General features: G+C 45.7%; 1 protein-coding gene and 1 pseudogene across 1 annotated transcript in view; both read left to right on the top strand.

Moving 5' to 3' along the window:
• The first annotated feature begins 7,442 nt into the window (after positions 1-7,442).
• Positions 7,443-10,979, top strand: LOC118626726 (annotated as a pseudogene).
• Positions 10,980-15,673: 4,694 nt separating this feature from the next.
• The window catches only part of LRRC8C (leucine rich repeat containing 8 VRAC subunit C), an 81,021-nt gene continuing 80,525 nt past the window's right edge, over positions 15,674-16,169 (top strand). The window contains exon 1 of the mRNA XM_036256702.1: positions 15,674-15,849. The gene's annotated coding sequence lies outside the window, so the exon portion shown is untranslated. The remainder of the gene's footprint in view (positions 15,850-16,169) is intronic.

Here is a 16,169-nt window from a genome sequence, read left to right as displayed (position 1 = left end):
ACTCAGTACATCTCTGCTCTGTTTTTATCCCAACCCAGTTCTGACACAGGCTACCCAATGTGCAGACTCCACAGATTTAGGGCAAAGATCCCCACAGGACCGCCCCACTTCAGATGCTATGCCACAAGTCTTGGGAGGTCCCCAAGCCACCCACATTTCTGGCCAACTGGCTATAAATGTGAGAGTTCCATGATGCCCTCCGAATTGATAATTCACTAGAATGACTCATGGGGCTCAAGAAAGTGCTGTATTTATGATCATGGCTTTATTATAAATGATACAACTCAGGAGCAGTAAATGGGATGCCTAAGGCTAGGTCTAAAAGAAAACAATGTCTTCACCTCTCCCAGTGGAATCAGGGCACGTTAGCCAGCGGGCACGTCTCTGAGCTCACCAACCAAGAAGCTCCACTGAGCCTCAGTATCGAGTTTTTATTGGGTTTCACTACACTGACATGGTTGATTAAATCACTGGCCCCATGAACTCAGTGCCCAGACCCCCAACTGTCTTCCTGGGAAGGTCAGGCTGACCCAGAACTCCAACCCTCTTCTCACGTGGTTGATCCGATGTTTGCAATCCATTCTGAAGCTACCCAGAAACTTACTTGAGTCACTTCATATATATATATATATATATATATATATATATATATATACACACACACACACACACAGACACACATACATTTATATATAAAAAATTATATTTGGTTATACAATAGTCTCCTATTATTACTTACAAATCACCAGGGATTTTAAGTTTAAGCTGTATCTTTTGAGCAGTAGGGAGTCACTCAAAGCAATTTGAAATGATCATCTATTGAGCAGCTGCTGTGGGCAGCCATTCATAACATATGTGCTGAGAGCAGTACTTTGGGAGGGCGAACTAGGGTATGCGTGGAGGGTGGTCTGGATGACGCTGAGACGGGAAAACTGGGAAGAAGGCAATCACCCTGTGTAACCACAAGGTGGAGACAGCTAAACTAGAGGAGCAGAAATGGAAATGGAAAGGGAAAACTTGAGATTTTAAAGGAAGAATTCAACTGTTTATCATTTAAACGGTTGTGTCAATTACAAAATACTACACAGTGTGTCAGGAGGTTAAAACTACTTGAAGAGTTAAACTACTGCCCTGGCCGGTTTGGCTCAGCGGTTAAGAGCGTCCGCCTGCGGTCCAGAGAGACCCGGGTTCGGTTCCCGCTAAGGGCACGTACCTCGGTTGCAGTTTGTCCCCGGCCCTGGTTGGTCGTGCGGGTGGCAGCCACTTGATGTGTCCCTTTCACATCGATGTTTCCCTCTCTCTCTCTCCCTCCCACTCTGTCTGTACAAAAAAAAAAAAAAAGAGTTAAACTACTTTTTAAAGATATCCAAGTAATATAGATAAAGTGGCTTCTCTATGATTAACAGAACTTTGTATTTTAAATGTTAAAACTCCACTAATAGTAAAGATCTTAATATTTTATCCCTGGAACAAACTTTGGGACCCCTGTCCTGATTGTAATGCCATATTCCCATTGGTTCTTCTGAACAAAAATGTTGACCCCTCTTGTGTTCAAATGGAAGACCTACTTCTGTTTTAAGATGAATATTGTCATTATTTTTACATTTCAAACAGCCTTTTAAAATTTGTTCACTTGTTTTCTTCTTTATTGATATTTAGAAAGAAAGGAAGGGAGAGGGAGAGACAGAAACATCAATGAGAGAGAACATTGACTAACCGCCTCCTGCATGCCCCCCGCTGGGGACTGGGCCCACACAACCTAAGCATGTGTCCTGACTGGGAATCGAACCGGCAACCTCTTGGTGCATAGGTCGATGCTCAATCATAAGCCACACCGGCCAGGCTAAAATTTGTTCACTTTCTAGTACAAGGTCTTTCCTTCCCTTGTAGATCACAAATTCATGAAGAGGTTGGGGGATGTGGGATGTACCCCTGTAAAATTCCTGTGTGAAAGAGAACCTGCAACCCTGCAGTGTTAAAAGTTGCTATTTCTTCCTGCAAGCAGATTTCAGTTAACAGTGAAAGTAATTTCAGAATTCTCAGCATGTATCTGTTTTTCACGATAGTAAGGTGAACAGTGAACCACTCATATACACAGAAGTTCTGCAATGTGACAGATACTTTAGATAAGATTTTTTAAAAATAATTTCATGGGTTTATATTTCTTTGAGGAAAGATAAATTGTGATTATTTTATTTTTTAACACTTTTGGTTGATTTTAGCGAGAGAATGGGGGAGGGAAAAAAACATTGATGAGAGAGAACTATCCATTGGCTGCTCCCTGCATGCCCCCTACTGGGGACCGAGCCCACAACCTGGGCATGTGCCCTGACCTGGAATCGAACCAGCGACCTCTTGGTGCAGGGGATGACACTCAACCAACTGAGCCACACCGGCCAGGGCAATTTGATTATTTGAACGTATCATGAGTATATTAAATTGAAATAGAAAAAAAGTCTATATAGTTCATTCAGGCAATAAGAACTCATTACGTTTACTTAAAAATTATTATACATCAAGTTATAAGATGTTGATTTCTAAGAAAATTGACAACTGGCCACTTTTCATGTTTGTCAATATTTTTATAAAATCATAAGGAATCTTCAACAGACTCTTCCATTGACATTATATTTAAAAAGTTAAATCAACAAATAATTTTTGAACCTTAATGTGGGAAACAAGAAAAAGTGTATAGTGTTAAAAAGGGGATATAATTAGCCGTTTAATATTAACAAAAGTTGACATTTATTGAATGTTTATAATGGATCAGGCACTGTTCTAAGGCACATGTGTTAAATGAGCTAAACCTTACAAGCACACTATAAAGTAGGTACTATAATTATCCTCATTTACCTATGGAGAAATTGAGGCTTACAGAGGTTAAGTAACTTATCCAAGTTCTCACATTTTATGGAAGATAAAAAATGATTAATTACTGTAAGAGTTTACAGTAATGAAAGTGTTAGAGCCCAGCTGGTGTGGCTCAGGGGTTGAGCGTTGACCCATGCACCAAGAGGTCACCAGTTCAATTCCTGGTCGGGACACATGCCCAGGTTGCGGGCCTGATCCCCACTGGGGGAGGTGGCCAATCGATGTCCTCTTTCATCGATGTTTCTCCCTCTCCCTCTCTTTTCCTCTCTTTCTAAAAAAAAAGTGGTAGAAAAACTTCATAGACAGGTTTTGGATAGACATTTAAAGACTGGCGGAAACTCGAGAAGAGTGGAGAGGTGAGAAAAGGGAAGCAGGAGAAACTGGAAGGTGGTATGAAGACGTGCACAAAATCAAGGAGGTAGGAAGCAATGACGCCACCGAAGGCTCGTGTCCCCTCAGTAAACAAGTGCAACACTTAGAAAAGTGATTTTGCCCAAAAATGTTGGATCCATAGGCATTCGATTATTATATGTTATAAAAAGCATGCAATACAGGTTAAAATCCAGATAAATGCTAATCTTTTTAGTAACAAAATTACACTACTTCTGTACAACTACATGAAGTCTCATAAAGGTCAGGAGATGGAGTCATACTTGCTTTTCTTCAAACTCTGGAGTCACTCTAGATGCGAGATGCAGAAAGGCAGAACGCCACTCAACTCTTGGTTCTTCAAGGCCTTGACAGGAAGAGAGAAAAGTACCCACCAATCTCCACAAAAACTGTTCAGCGGTGACCGTGCCGGTTCCTTCCGTTTCCTGTGGAATGGTGGCGGCAGGTGAAGTGCCCCCTGCCCTTGCGCCGGGAACTTGTCCCATTCCGTGTCCTCAGTGGCCAGAACACTGAATGGATCTAACATTGCGGAGAGTTTCCATGAAACCTTCCTATCACTAGTTTTCAGAAATCATTTTGGAGTTCAGAGACTGGGCAGCGATCTACAAATTCTGTATATTAAATTATTTCCTCATCATTCTAAGTAATAGTCAAGCCAAGATTTTGAAGTTCTTTTCCCTTTAAAGTCCTCTGAAGTCACCTTCTCCCCACTATTTCCCACCTGCATGCTCCTTGGGAAATTGGCTAGAGTAAGCTGCCAGTCTGATTGGAGGAAAAGCATTGTGATGTGATTGTTAGGCTAGACAGGGTCACACTGTGCCCATCTGGGGCCTGGCAATGGTGGGTGACTTGGGGACTGGTAATAACACCACTCCTGGTCGTGAAAAAATTAAAACTTGCCAAAGGGAAGAACTAATAGCATTAAAAATACTGTTGCGTTTTCCTCCTTCTCTGGATACAGAATTAAAGACAAACAACATTGTTTACTTATTTTAAATTTAATATTTAATAATTTTTTCAAATGTGTCTTATATGAGGAGTTTGAGATACATCAAAATCTTCTGTGGGCCCTGGCTGATTTGGCTCAGCAGTTAGAGCATCGGCCTGTGGTCCAGAGACACCCGGGTTCGGTTCCCACGAAGGGCACGTACCTCGATTGTAGTTTGTACCTGGCCCCAGTTGGTCATGTGGGTGGCAACCACTCAATGTGTCCCTTTCATGTCGATGTTTCTCTCTCTCTCTCTCTCTCTCTCTCTCTCTCTCTCTCCCTCTCTCTCCCTCCCACTCTATCTGAACAAAAAATGGGAAAAAAAATCTTATGTGGAATAATTCAAGGTGAAAATTTGATTAGAGTGTCCTTAACTGGAGTGTCTCGCTACTCAAAATGAGCTACAAAATATTTCCCTTCTCAGTCAACGTGGGTTGATGATCAACATAATTCACCCTTAGTGGTCCTGAAATATATTCCTTCTAGAGAAATGATGAACTGAACATTATATCTGGGAAGATAATAGTCTAGAGATAAAACTCCAAAGAAGCAAGCACATTGATGTTTATTTCTCTTAAGCATTCGGGGGGTTGAGGGGAAGGAATCACATTTTCTAGCAGTTTAAAAAATTTTGATGTCGCCCTGGCCAGTTTGGCTCAGCGGTTAGAGCGTCGGCCTGCGGTCCGGAGAGACCCGGGTTCGGTTCCCGCTAAGGGCATGTACTTCAGTTGCAGTTTGTCCCCGGCCCTGGTTGGTCGTGCGGGTGGCAACCACTTGATGTGTCCCTTTCACGTCGATGTTTCTCTCTCTCTCTCCTTCCTCTCTCTCCCTCCCACTCTATCTGTACAAAATATGGAAAAATATCCTCTGGTGAGGATAAAAAAAAAAAAAAAAAAAATTTTGATGTTATGAGACAGAAAGGTAGGGGTAAGAATATGGGCTCTGCATCAGTAGACGAATGGATTAAAAAGCTGTGGTACATATACACAATGGAGTACTACGCAGCGGTAAGAAAGAAAGATCTCTTATCCTTTGAGACTACATGGAGGGACCTGGAAAGTATCATCCTAAGTGAAACAAGCCAAGCAGAGAAAGACAAATTTCATATGATCTCACTGATTTCTGGAATATAATGAACATAACAGTTTGAGGACAATCCCCTAAGGAGTGGGGAGCTGAGAGAGGGATGAACAACAGAATTTATATGCATGTATGCATGGACAGTGGACATGGACAACAATCGGGGGAAGGGGCAGGGAGGGAAGGGGGAGGGGGGAATCACTGGGGGAAAAAAGGAGAATCATTTGTAACAAAAATTAATCAATAAAAAAATAAATAAATAAATAAAAAAGAAAAAAAAAAAGAATATGGGCTCTGGACCCAGGTTGCCTGGATTCTATTTCTGGCTCTGCCACTTCCTAGCTGCAGACCATGGACAAGTCACATTACTGACCTGTGCCTCAAGTTCCCCAGCTGTGAAATGGGGACAATGGTGTACCTACTTCATAGTGCTGATACATGGATTAAATGAAATAATACAAGTAAAATGTTTTAAACCACACCTTGCATAGAGTATTCAACAAACATTAATTTTCTACCCTATTTGGACATTCAACTCACTGTTGCAAGTTAGCAGCCTACCTCTTCAAATTTCCAGACCAGGATGCTCCCAACCTGATTATTGTTATATTCTAAAGCCCCTGCAAACCTTTCAAGCAGACAATTTTTGTTTCAAAGCAACTGAAGTTACAGAAAGCATAATTTTGAATTTTGGTTGAGCCAATGACATTGGTGAATAGGAAGTAACATGGGATCAGATGTAGACAGGCTGCTGTCAGGAGCATTTCAGTATTGTTGGCATTCAAGAACTCTGGATGTTTTCATTCTTCTAAATAGCCACAGTTCTCATTTTGTGGTAGTGATTCTCCCTTTGGTCACATAAAGCAATTTCTCTTGTCTGAATTCCAGTCTTTTCCTCTTTCTACATTGTTTTTAGAAGAAGTCAGTACAATGAACTCAGAAGTATTTCACCCATTCTTTACTGTAAGATGGCACTTTATTTTCATTGAGCATTAATTTTTTAATTCCTTTTTAAAAAACAAGATAAATGTAAAGTATTTTGTAATCATTAAAAAAATTTTTTTTTCTTTATTAATTTTAGAGAGAGAGGGAGAGGGATAGAAACATTGATGAGAGAGAACATCAATTGGTTGCCTCATGCATCCCTCCACTGGGGATTTGGCCCACAACCTGGGCATGTGTCCTGACCTGGAATCGAACCGGCAACCTCTTGGTGCATGGATTGACGCTCAACCACTGAGTCACACCAGCTGAGCTGTAATCATTTTAATGAAATGCTATCATGCTGGACAGAAATTCATGGTGCCTTTTTTTGATATTCCGTAATCAGACTGCATCACTAATACTAGCCCTCTATTAAATGTTCCTCAGAAACAGGGATGGGTTCAACAAGCCCAGAGAAGCAGTCAGAGGAGGAAATAGTCACATGACCAGGAATGATCCAGGGAGGGAGAACAACTAACGATGTCAAGTTATTCTACCAATGTTCAATTGACAGGGGAGAAAAAGCCCGTTGTAATAAAAACCTGTGAAAAGTCTAAGACTTTATTTCTTGTGAGCTAAAAATACTTGCCTGCCACAGTTTCTTGGATGCTGGTAGAAGACATGAAACTCCTGAATCAGAGATGAAAGACAGTTTATTACTCATAGCAACAGCAGTAGCCAGAGTATCAGCATTTTTGTGTCAGTTCCTGGAGCCCCAGCACAGCAACAGTAGTTGTGTTAGAGGAGAGGAACCATTAGCTTAGGGAATCAAAAGCTTTTATAATGAGTGTAAGTATGCTTGTGCTTTGTCCTGGAGAGAAACATTATTATACTGGACAGTAAGTATGCTTGCCCTTTGCTCATAAGACGTGCAGTGCCTTGCTCACTGTGTGTGAGAAATAAGAGATACAGAAATAATATAGACCCATGGAAAATTGTCTCCCAACAGTCATTAATAAACTACACTATGCCAGCCCTTTGAGTGCTCAGAATGTATGTGTTTGTCTTCACACTCGTTTTAACTATTTCAAAAAGGATGTCAAAGAATTCAGAGGTAATAAGAATATGTAAATGCAAGGGGATATTCCTCAGAGTAGAAGAAAATAGTGCTACACTGTTACCAGTGAGAATGGATGCTATTTTTCCTACTAAAGATGACACGCACTGCATTATGGCTGACGTTTGTAAGGAAAATAGCTGCAGAAAGTATCTTCCAAGAGGGCTGATCTTGGTAGGCATTCATTACATGAGTTAATAGGGCATATCATTTCCTTCTCTTTAAATAACAATGTCTTACGAAGGTTCTGTAGTCTTTATCTCTAGAACAACAACTCAGACATTCTATTCTGAGTTCTATAATCAAATAAACTTTAAAAAATGCCAGGTTCAGCAAAGTTGACAAGTATTGCTAATGCAGGACTTCTCAGAGCACTAAGCATGTTACTATGCACTGTGGAGCTCTAAGGGGGATACAGTGCTCCCCAAATGAATTTGACCACAGGACCCCGGTTTCTCAGGGTACTCCAAGTTAGAGTTCTGCAGAGGGCTGCGTGGAAACGTCTCAGGAGAGGAATGGCTCTGTCTCGCCGGCAATGGATGGCGGAAGACAAAGGTGCTTTGGGAAGATTTCACCTTAGTCTGCCCTGCTTCAGACACATTTCCCGTAGAGAGAAGAAATGGATGACTTCCTCCTTCCTTGATTACATGTTGGTGATTATATCCATGACTGACTGAAATCTAGGAAAGATTAATATGCATCGTTTTAAGATGGATGTGAAAAGTTTTAGCATCGAACAGGTCTTAAGAAATCGTCCCTTTTAACACCTACATTTCAGATGAGGATGAAAAGATAGTAAGAGACTTGTCCCAAGTCACGAAGTTAACCACTGGCAGAGCCACGCCTGGAAACCAGGTCTCATTAATCCCAGTTCATGATCTTTTCACAAATAGCAATAAAAGTGACCACTAATGATCACTATCACTGATACTGAGAAGGCAAACCAGGCCTCCTCCTTGGCTCCTCACCCACCCCCCTGAAAGGTAAACCACATGAATGCATTTAGGAAATTAATAAGTGAACTCCAGCCCTGGCCGGTTTGGCTCAACAGTTAGAGCGTCAGCCCACAGACCGGAGAGTCCCGGGTTCGGCTCCCACTAAGGGCACCTACCTCAGTTGCAATTTGTCCCCGGCCCCCGTTGAGGTCGTGTGGGTGGCAACCACTCGATGTGTCTCTCGCATGTCAATGATTCTCTCTTTCTTCCTCCCTCTCTCCCTCCCACTCTATCTGAAGATAAATGCAAAAATGTCCACGGGTGAGAATAAAAAAATAAATAAACCCCCAAAAGGCTCAAGAAAATGCATCTTGTGTCACCGTGAGGTGGTATTTTTGAGAGCACCTGGGACGGCTATAGCATTTTCTAAGCAAGCAAAGCACCACCCCCGATCCTTGTCAAAGAGAGCCTTGTGATAAGAAGAGCATCTTCAGTTTCACTACTCTGATAAGGTTTCCTGAGCCCTCGACCTTTATGGCTCAGAAAAAGAGAAGTTTCTTAGTCAAAGGAAGAAAGCAATTCCTTGGGCTTGAAATTCTGTGCTTTGTCAGGGCTGATGTCACTGAAATTTGAAGCAAGTTGATGTTAAACTGGATCTGAGATGTTCTATGGTACATTCTATAGGCACAATATGATACAGTGTTAAGAAATGGCTGAATATGCTGAGTCCTGTGAGAAATGAGTTACCTTCCTTATGAGACCTACTTTAATTTATTTTTTTAATAAATAAGCAAGTTCTAAAACCCTGAAGAGTGTTTCATTATCTTTTGAATAATTCAGTTCATGGCTAGAGCCAGTATTTGTAGATTTAATTAATGAGTTAATAATACATGAAAGTTCTCAGTTCAGTGACTGTATGTGCTTAATGGTAGCAAGCAAATATTGTTTAGTAATACAGTTACAGTGGTGGCATTTGGGTATCAAAAAATCACTGCTGAGAACGTAAAACTCATTTTTGACTCTAAACTTCTTTCATGTGACTTATATATCATTGTCCCATATAAACAATAAGAATGAGGCTCTCTGCCTGATATATTTCATGTTGCCTAAATACAGAGCCACAGGCACTTCATGATCTTTCATTAAGAAGTTTGTTTTCAGGCCCTGGCCGGCTTGGCTCAGCGGTAGAGCATCAGCCCTCAGACCAATGAGTTCTGGGTTCGATTCCAGCCAAGGGCACGTACCTCGGTTGCAGTTCATCCCCGGCCCTGGTCGGGGTCATCTGGGAGGCAACCAGTTGATGTGTCCCTCTCACATTGATGTTTCTCTCTCTCTCTCCCTCTCTCTCTACCTGAAGATAAATAGACAAATATCCTCGAGTGAGGATTAAAAAAAAAGAAGTTTGTTTTCAGAAATCATGAAGACCGACTGCCGTCTTCACGCTGCGGGTCGGCTGCTCGCGCCAGCTGGTGGTCGGCCTGCAGGAGCCATGGACACCTGTGCCAACAACTGCGGGGGCTGGAGCGGGCGGAGCCTGCGAGTCTCCTGGCGGCTGCTGAGGTCTTGGGAACCAGCTGAGACCCCACCTCTGGAGCCAACCCCAGGTCCAGAAACTAATGAAGAGGCCCCGTTTCCAGCAAACACACCAGCCCCCAAGACTTTAAGGAGCTGGAGCTTCTAACCCAGGCACTGGGGAAGGCTGTACATGTGCGAAAGGGCATTTCTACCGCTGGAGAAAGAGACAAGGCCTCCAGCCTAACGTCTGGGTCCACTGCCACTTCTGCTATCACAGCCTCTGCTCCACCCCGGGCTTCTCAAACAACCCCCTTCAGGGGCAGACCACCGTGCCTGCCAAGGGCCTCCCTCAGCAAGGCTTCTGTCAGCGGGGATCAGACCTGTACAGGGAGAGGGCCCCAAGCTGCCAAGACTGTACAGGCCTCAGGGACCAACAGATAGCTCCATCGACTGCTCCTCAGGCCCCAGGTGCTTGCACGCTCAAGGAGAAGGGGACCCTGCTGCAGCTGCCCAGAGCCTTCAGGAAGGCGGCTTCTCAGAACTCGCCCCTGTGGGCCCAGCTCAGCTCTACAAGACCAGCGACTCCATGGATGCCACCATGTCCTCTAACACGCAGTTCCTCCAGAAAATGCAGATGACTTCGGGCTGGCCCAGCTCCAGGCTTAGTGCTGCAGAGCTGGAGGCAGAGGTGGGGCGCTGCAAAAGGCCTGCTTACTGCTGAGACTGTGAATGGGGGTGGCTCACAAAAGACCCCGTGGACTGGATGCAGGAGTATCACTGCCTGCTTACCTTGGAGGGGCTGCAGGCCGTTGTGAGACTGTCTGCACAGGCTGCAGGGGCTTCGGGCAGTGCTGGAACAGCAGCTGGGCCTCGGCCTGCGGGGAGGCTCCCCAGGGCTTCACTGCCCTGTGGAGGAGGAGCAGACCCCGTTTGGAGCCCCTAACTGCTTCTCTACTCCAGCACCCAGGAGATGCAGACCTGGCGGCCCTCAGGCTTCAGGGGGGCTCGCTGGAGCAGCAGATCCACCTAGAAAAGGCCCTGATGGCAGAATTCCTGTCCTTGGTGAGCACGCGGCAGCTACTGGGACCGCCCCTGGTTGGTGCTATGCGGGGCTGTGCACAGCCTTCTCTGCAGGGGAGGCCAGAGACGACCCTGCTGATAACCCTTCCTGTGGCAGGGCAAGCTGGTTCTGGGTCTGTTGGGGAGAGCACCCCTTTTTTGGGCAGAGTTAAATGAACAGGGATTGAGGGCATTTTCAGTGGTGCAGTGGCCTGGGCCGAGATGCCTGTGCTCCCCTGGGAAACCAGTTTTCCAAGGGGCGGGGATGGCCTCTGGCTCTTCCTGAGGCATAGGTCCCTCCTCACAGCTGCTAACCTGGTCAGGGCCCCCAGAGGCCTATGGGGGGCTATTCTTGGCTACCTCTGTTTTCTCTCACTTTAGAATTAAAAGCTGTTTGTGTGATATTAAAACTACTTTAGAAAGTAAAAATAAAAGTTTGTTTACAGTCATAAAATGCTTTTCAGTTAAAGCTGAGCTGTAAAATCACCTCACAAAGACACACGTAGGGTGTGAGTACACTACTGGGAAAAGCGCAAATGAATGCAATTTCAAAAACAAATGAAGAAAATCATTAACCTTGCTGAATCATAACTGATGAATTCAATTTACAAATGAATATACATTTGCCATGTGACTTAGTAGTTAAGCATGAGGACTCTGAAATTAGATTTACCTGGTTCCAAATCCTAACTCTTCCACTCATTGGCCACATGACCTTTGGCCAGTGGCTTGATCATAATAACATGCCTCAGTTTCTCCTGTCAATGAGATAAAAATCACTGCCTACCTAGTGGATAGCTGTGGTGATTAAACAAGATATATAAAGCTAGGTTGTACTTAGTGCACAGTGTATACCTAGTCAGTGCTGATTCATTATTATTATTTCCAAGGAATATCTCACAAGTTAGTGGGACCATCTACTCTATCGTGTGTGTGTGTGTGTGTGTGTATGGGGGAGGGGTATATAATATAAAGGGCTGGTTTTAGAAGAACTTGACCTAAAGTTTTATAGTATCCTATTTTTAGGTTCTCAGCACCACCACCCTCTCCTCTGGCACAACTTCAACTGCCACCTCTTGGGCAACTGACTCACAGGACATTTTCTGGGGAAGTTTAATTCTGGTTGTCCTAGCAATTTTTTTTTTTTTTAATCCTCACCCGAGGACATTTTTTGTTCAGATAGAGTAGGAGGGAGAGAGAGGAAGAGAGAGAGAGAGAGAGAGAAAGAAAGAGAGAGAGAGAGAGAGAACATCGCCGTGAAAGGGACACATCAAGTGGCTGCCACTTGCATGAACCAACCAGGGGGCTGGGGACAAACTGTAACCAAGGTATGTGCCCTTAGTGGGAACTGAACCCAGGTCTCTCTGGACCACAGGCTGATGCTCTAACTGCTGAGCCAAACCGGCCAGGGCTGTCCTAGCATTTTTAATGGCATAGAGTCAAGGATTTAAACATGATTGCTAAAGGTGGGTTTTATCTTGCAGCTTTTAATTCAGAAAGTGCTAATGGCCGCAACAGTGTTAACAGCTGAGACTCAAAACAATATTTTCTGTTAGCTCTGGATCTTCCCACAAAGCTCAGACACGGTCTGGGGAGTAGATGTGCAGAGTGGACAGAGAATGCTGCTGGTTTTGGTTTAGAATTTAGATTTTACTTTCAGTATTACTAGGCAGGATCAACTGACATCAAACATAAAACACGGCTGGAATGGCCGGTTGGTCTTAAAGCGCAAGCCCAGCACTGAGAAATCAAGGCTTAAGCAGATACATATACACAATAGTTCACTTCAACATAAACTCTATGAACTAAAGGGTTCATGGGGATTCTAGGCCCTTTAGCTTAGTACAAGTTACACTGAAAGTAAGAGCCAGCACAAAACTTTAAAACTCATTCTTTCAACATTTAATACCAGGCTCTATGCTAGGTGTTGATATAGAGATGAATGAAGATGCAGTAGTAGATCAAACGTAGAGAGAAATGGCAGCACATCACGGTAGGTGTTAAAACAGGTGCAAAAAGCAAGTGTTGTGGGAGCTCAGAGTCACATAGCTGGTGAGTTGTAGACCCAGCATTTGAGCCCAATTCTGTATCATTCCAAACCCCTTACCAGAGCCCTGTACTTGCCAGAAAAATCTACTTTACTCCCTACTGCCAGCCAGCATATGGCCTACTTGTAGCTATGTGGAGTCTAAGTGTGGAAACTCATTCTGGAAGCCCATCTGGAATGTCAAACTTTGGTCTGAAGAACTCAGTATTCATTCAGTGAAGGGTGGTGGCTCCGTATAGACACCCTGCCCACTGTGCCCTCTCCTTTCTCTGAACTTCATTTATATTTAGTTTGAAATGGTTTATTGTGATTCATGTGCCTGCCAGGTTCCCTCTCCCATGCTCTGTGAACACCCTGAAGTCAGGAAATGAGCCTTATACTTCTTTAAAACTCTCAGGGTCCAGCATTCACAGAAGTTGGCTGACTGATTGCTGATCCACCTGGTGCTTTACTGAGGGCCTGATAAGTGTGAATGTAGACTTGAGTTAGGTTGACTGAGGTGAGGGGACTAGACTTAAGGTTTACACGCTATAATTTCTTTTTAAATGACCCAAGCAGTATTACATAGTGATTTTGAGACTAGTGCCCCTCTGACTTTAGTGTGTATGTGAATCACCTGGCTACATGAAAGCTATCTAGTTCACCCTATTAGAAAGGAGGTACAGAGTAGACTAAAGTATTGCAATTATCGAGTAGAAGGGGAGAACAGGGAGACTCAACTTGTGGGGTTCATATCCCATTTAAAAACCCTGTTGCTCTCCCCAGTGCTTTGCTTTCAGGGCAATGAAGAGTAGTAAAGGTACATAACAGCTCCCTTGATTGAGTATAAAGTGCTTGGCACTGTTCTTGTTGCTTTCAATATGTTAGCTCATTCTCATAATACCCTATAGTAGTAGTTAGATCACTGATGATTAAAAAAAATTAAAAGTAGCCATTACTTCTTTACATTTACACAGAGAGAGCAGTATTCCTGGTTCATATAAGTCCAAAGTTCAGGGCTGAATGGTTCTTTGACACTGGGTAGCAAGGCAGCATTTAGAGGGTCCCTACGCTTGGGGTCTGGGTGCCCGCCGTGCAGGATAGAGGTGTGTTCAGAAAGCACTTGCAGGACCACCACAGGTCTGTGCCCTTAGTACTTGCCTCATGGAGCCTTTAAATACATTTAAGAGCTGATGCTACCTCAGATTGTACCTGGTGCCTTGCAAGGCATTCAAAATTTTTAGCAAATTTTTAAAGTCAGCCTCTGGCTTTTCCCTAGGAATTCTCTAAGAATTTTTCCACCTGTCTAGGAAAGCCCCACCCTAAATTTTTGTCTTGATATAGGTAAATTAAGTCTGGTGTTTGGAGCCATCTTCTAAGGGCTAAAAGGATTTAAAGTAGTCTTGCAGGAAGGAAATCCAAAAACAGTACTGGAACTGCAAAAGTGAAGGAGTTTGCCATGTGAACTGGGGGAAAGCAGATAAAGCCCAAGAGAACAGCTTTTGGACCATTTTTCATTCCGGCTTGGAAATAGAAATGGGGTAAAAGGAAGTTCCTACTTTCTTAAGGCTGATTGTGTAACAAGAGACCAACCAGTGAAAGACTATTAGTTGTCTATTAATTGCTCTGTTCAAATACAACGGTCTTTTCTTGGCTACCGGGACAGAGCAATTGTTTAATTTTTGGTGCTTGCAGAACAGCTGGTATTGATAAAGCATCCCAGAACACTACATTACTTTAGTAATCGTGTCTGTACATTTTTCATTGGGTAGATTTTCCGTATAGATTGCTGTCAGCTTTCAAGAAGACAGAGTTTGCTTTTTCATCCTGAAATTGGGTAGAGGAGTGTGGAGAAGAAAGGCACGGCTCAGGTTAATAAGAACCCCTCCCCCATACTCTTAAACAACAGGTGGTTATGACGCGCACAGGCAACTCCTGTATGCAAAGCATGAAATTGTAGGCAGTGCATTCAATTTCAGCGTCCCAGAAACCTGCTGCCGAGAGATCGGGGAGCCCGGCTGTCAGTGTCCTGGAACATGGGGGTTCCTGCGGGAGAGGAGACTTGAGTGTCAAAGGGCTGGTGGACTTCATGGTCCAAGGAAATTGGGGTTTGCCTTCCTCTTTCTGCGTCTAACTCAATGCGTCCCACGACTACTCCCACCCATCGGTTCGTAGAGGGGGAAGGGAAATAAGGAGGCGGAATGATCTCTACTGGGACCCAGGTCCTTCTCAGGAGTTCCCAGAGGGGCTGTTTTTAGTGGTAGTTGTCCCCTCCAACTTACCCGGGGAGGATCTGCAGCAGCGGCGCAGACGCCGCGCGCGGCGAAGCCTCGTTTTCCGCGCATTGTTAGGAATGGGGGCGTCGCTAGACCCAGCCGGTTCCCCGGCAGAGCCGCCAGGTGGGCGGGTCGGAGGCCGGAGCGGCCCCGCCGGGAAGCCGCGGGAGGATTTTTTCCCACATCCTGAAGAAAGTCCCCAGCGGCGGGCGGCAGCTCTCCCTGGCGAGTGGCCGGCGCGGGGTGGTCTCTGCAGGGGAGGAAGTTCCCGGGCACGGCGGCCTGCGTCACAGGGGGGCTGGGACCGCGGGGTGGGCTGGCTGGCGGGCGGCGGCGGCGGCGACCCCGGGGCCGGGCGCTGGGCGGCGCTGGCTGCCGCTGGCCCGGCTGCGCGCGGGGCGGCGCTGGAGGCGGCTCGGTCCGCGCCGAGGAGGCGGAGAGGAGGAGGACTGCGGGGCAGGGGCGTTAGCTGCGTCCCGGCTCGGAGCCCGCGAAGAGGACGAGGAGGAAGGCGCCGCCGTGGCCGCGGCCGCAGTGCTCCGGGCGCCACGAGCCATGAGCAGCGGCCCCGCAGGCGACCCCGCTGTCGCTGGCCGCCGCTGAGCCCCGCCGGGAGACGCCGCGCGGCTCCCCAGCACCCTCTGCAGCCGGCACCCTCGCGCCCAGAGGTAAGGGCGGGACCGCAGAGGGATGGAGAGGGGCGGCCCGCAGAGGACCGCGGGCTCGGTCCGCTAGGTGCGCTGGAGCCAGGACTCACCCCGCCTCGCTCGTCCCTGCCTTCTCCCGGCTCTCGGGCAGGCAGAACGTGGTGGCCTCCAGTGTGTGGTCCCTGTACGCTGCTGGGGCTCAGGGACCCGCCAAACCCTACCCCACCCATCCCCGGCTTCCGGGCGCGGGTCCCCAGCCTGGCGCCAAGCGCAGCCTGGCCGCGGCAGGTTCTGCGGACTTGGGGGATGGGGGTGGCGGGCAGGAGAAAACGGGGCTTTCT

The sequence above is a fragment of the Molossus molossus genome, unplaced genomic scaffold, assembly GCF_014108415.1.
Source record: "Molossus molossus isolate mMolMol1 unplaced genomic scaffold, mMolMol1.p scaffold_m16_p_12, whole genome shotgun sequence".
Lineage (NCBI taxonomy): Eukaryota > Metazoa > Chordata > Mammalia > Chiroptera > Molossidae > Molossus > Molossus molossus.
Note: the sequence above shows the minus strand (reverse complement) of the source record. Positions and strands in the feature narration are given on the sequence as shown.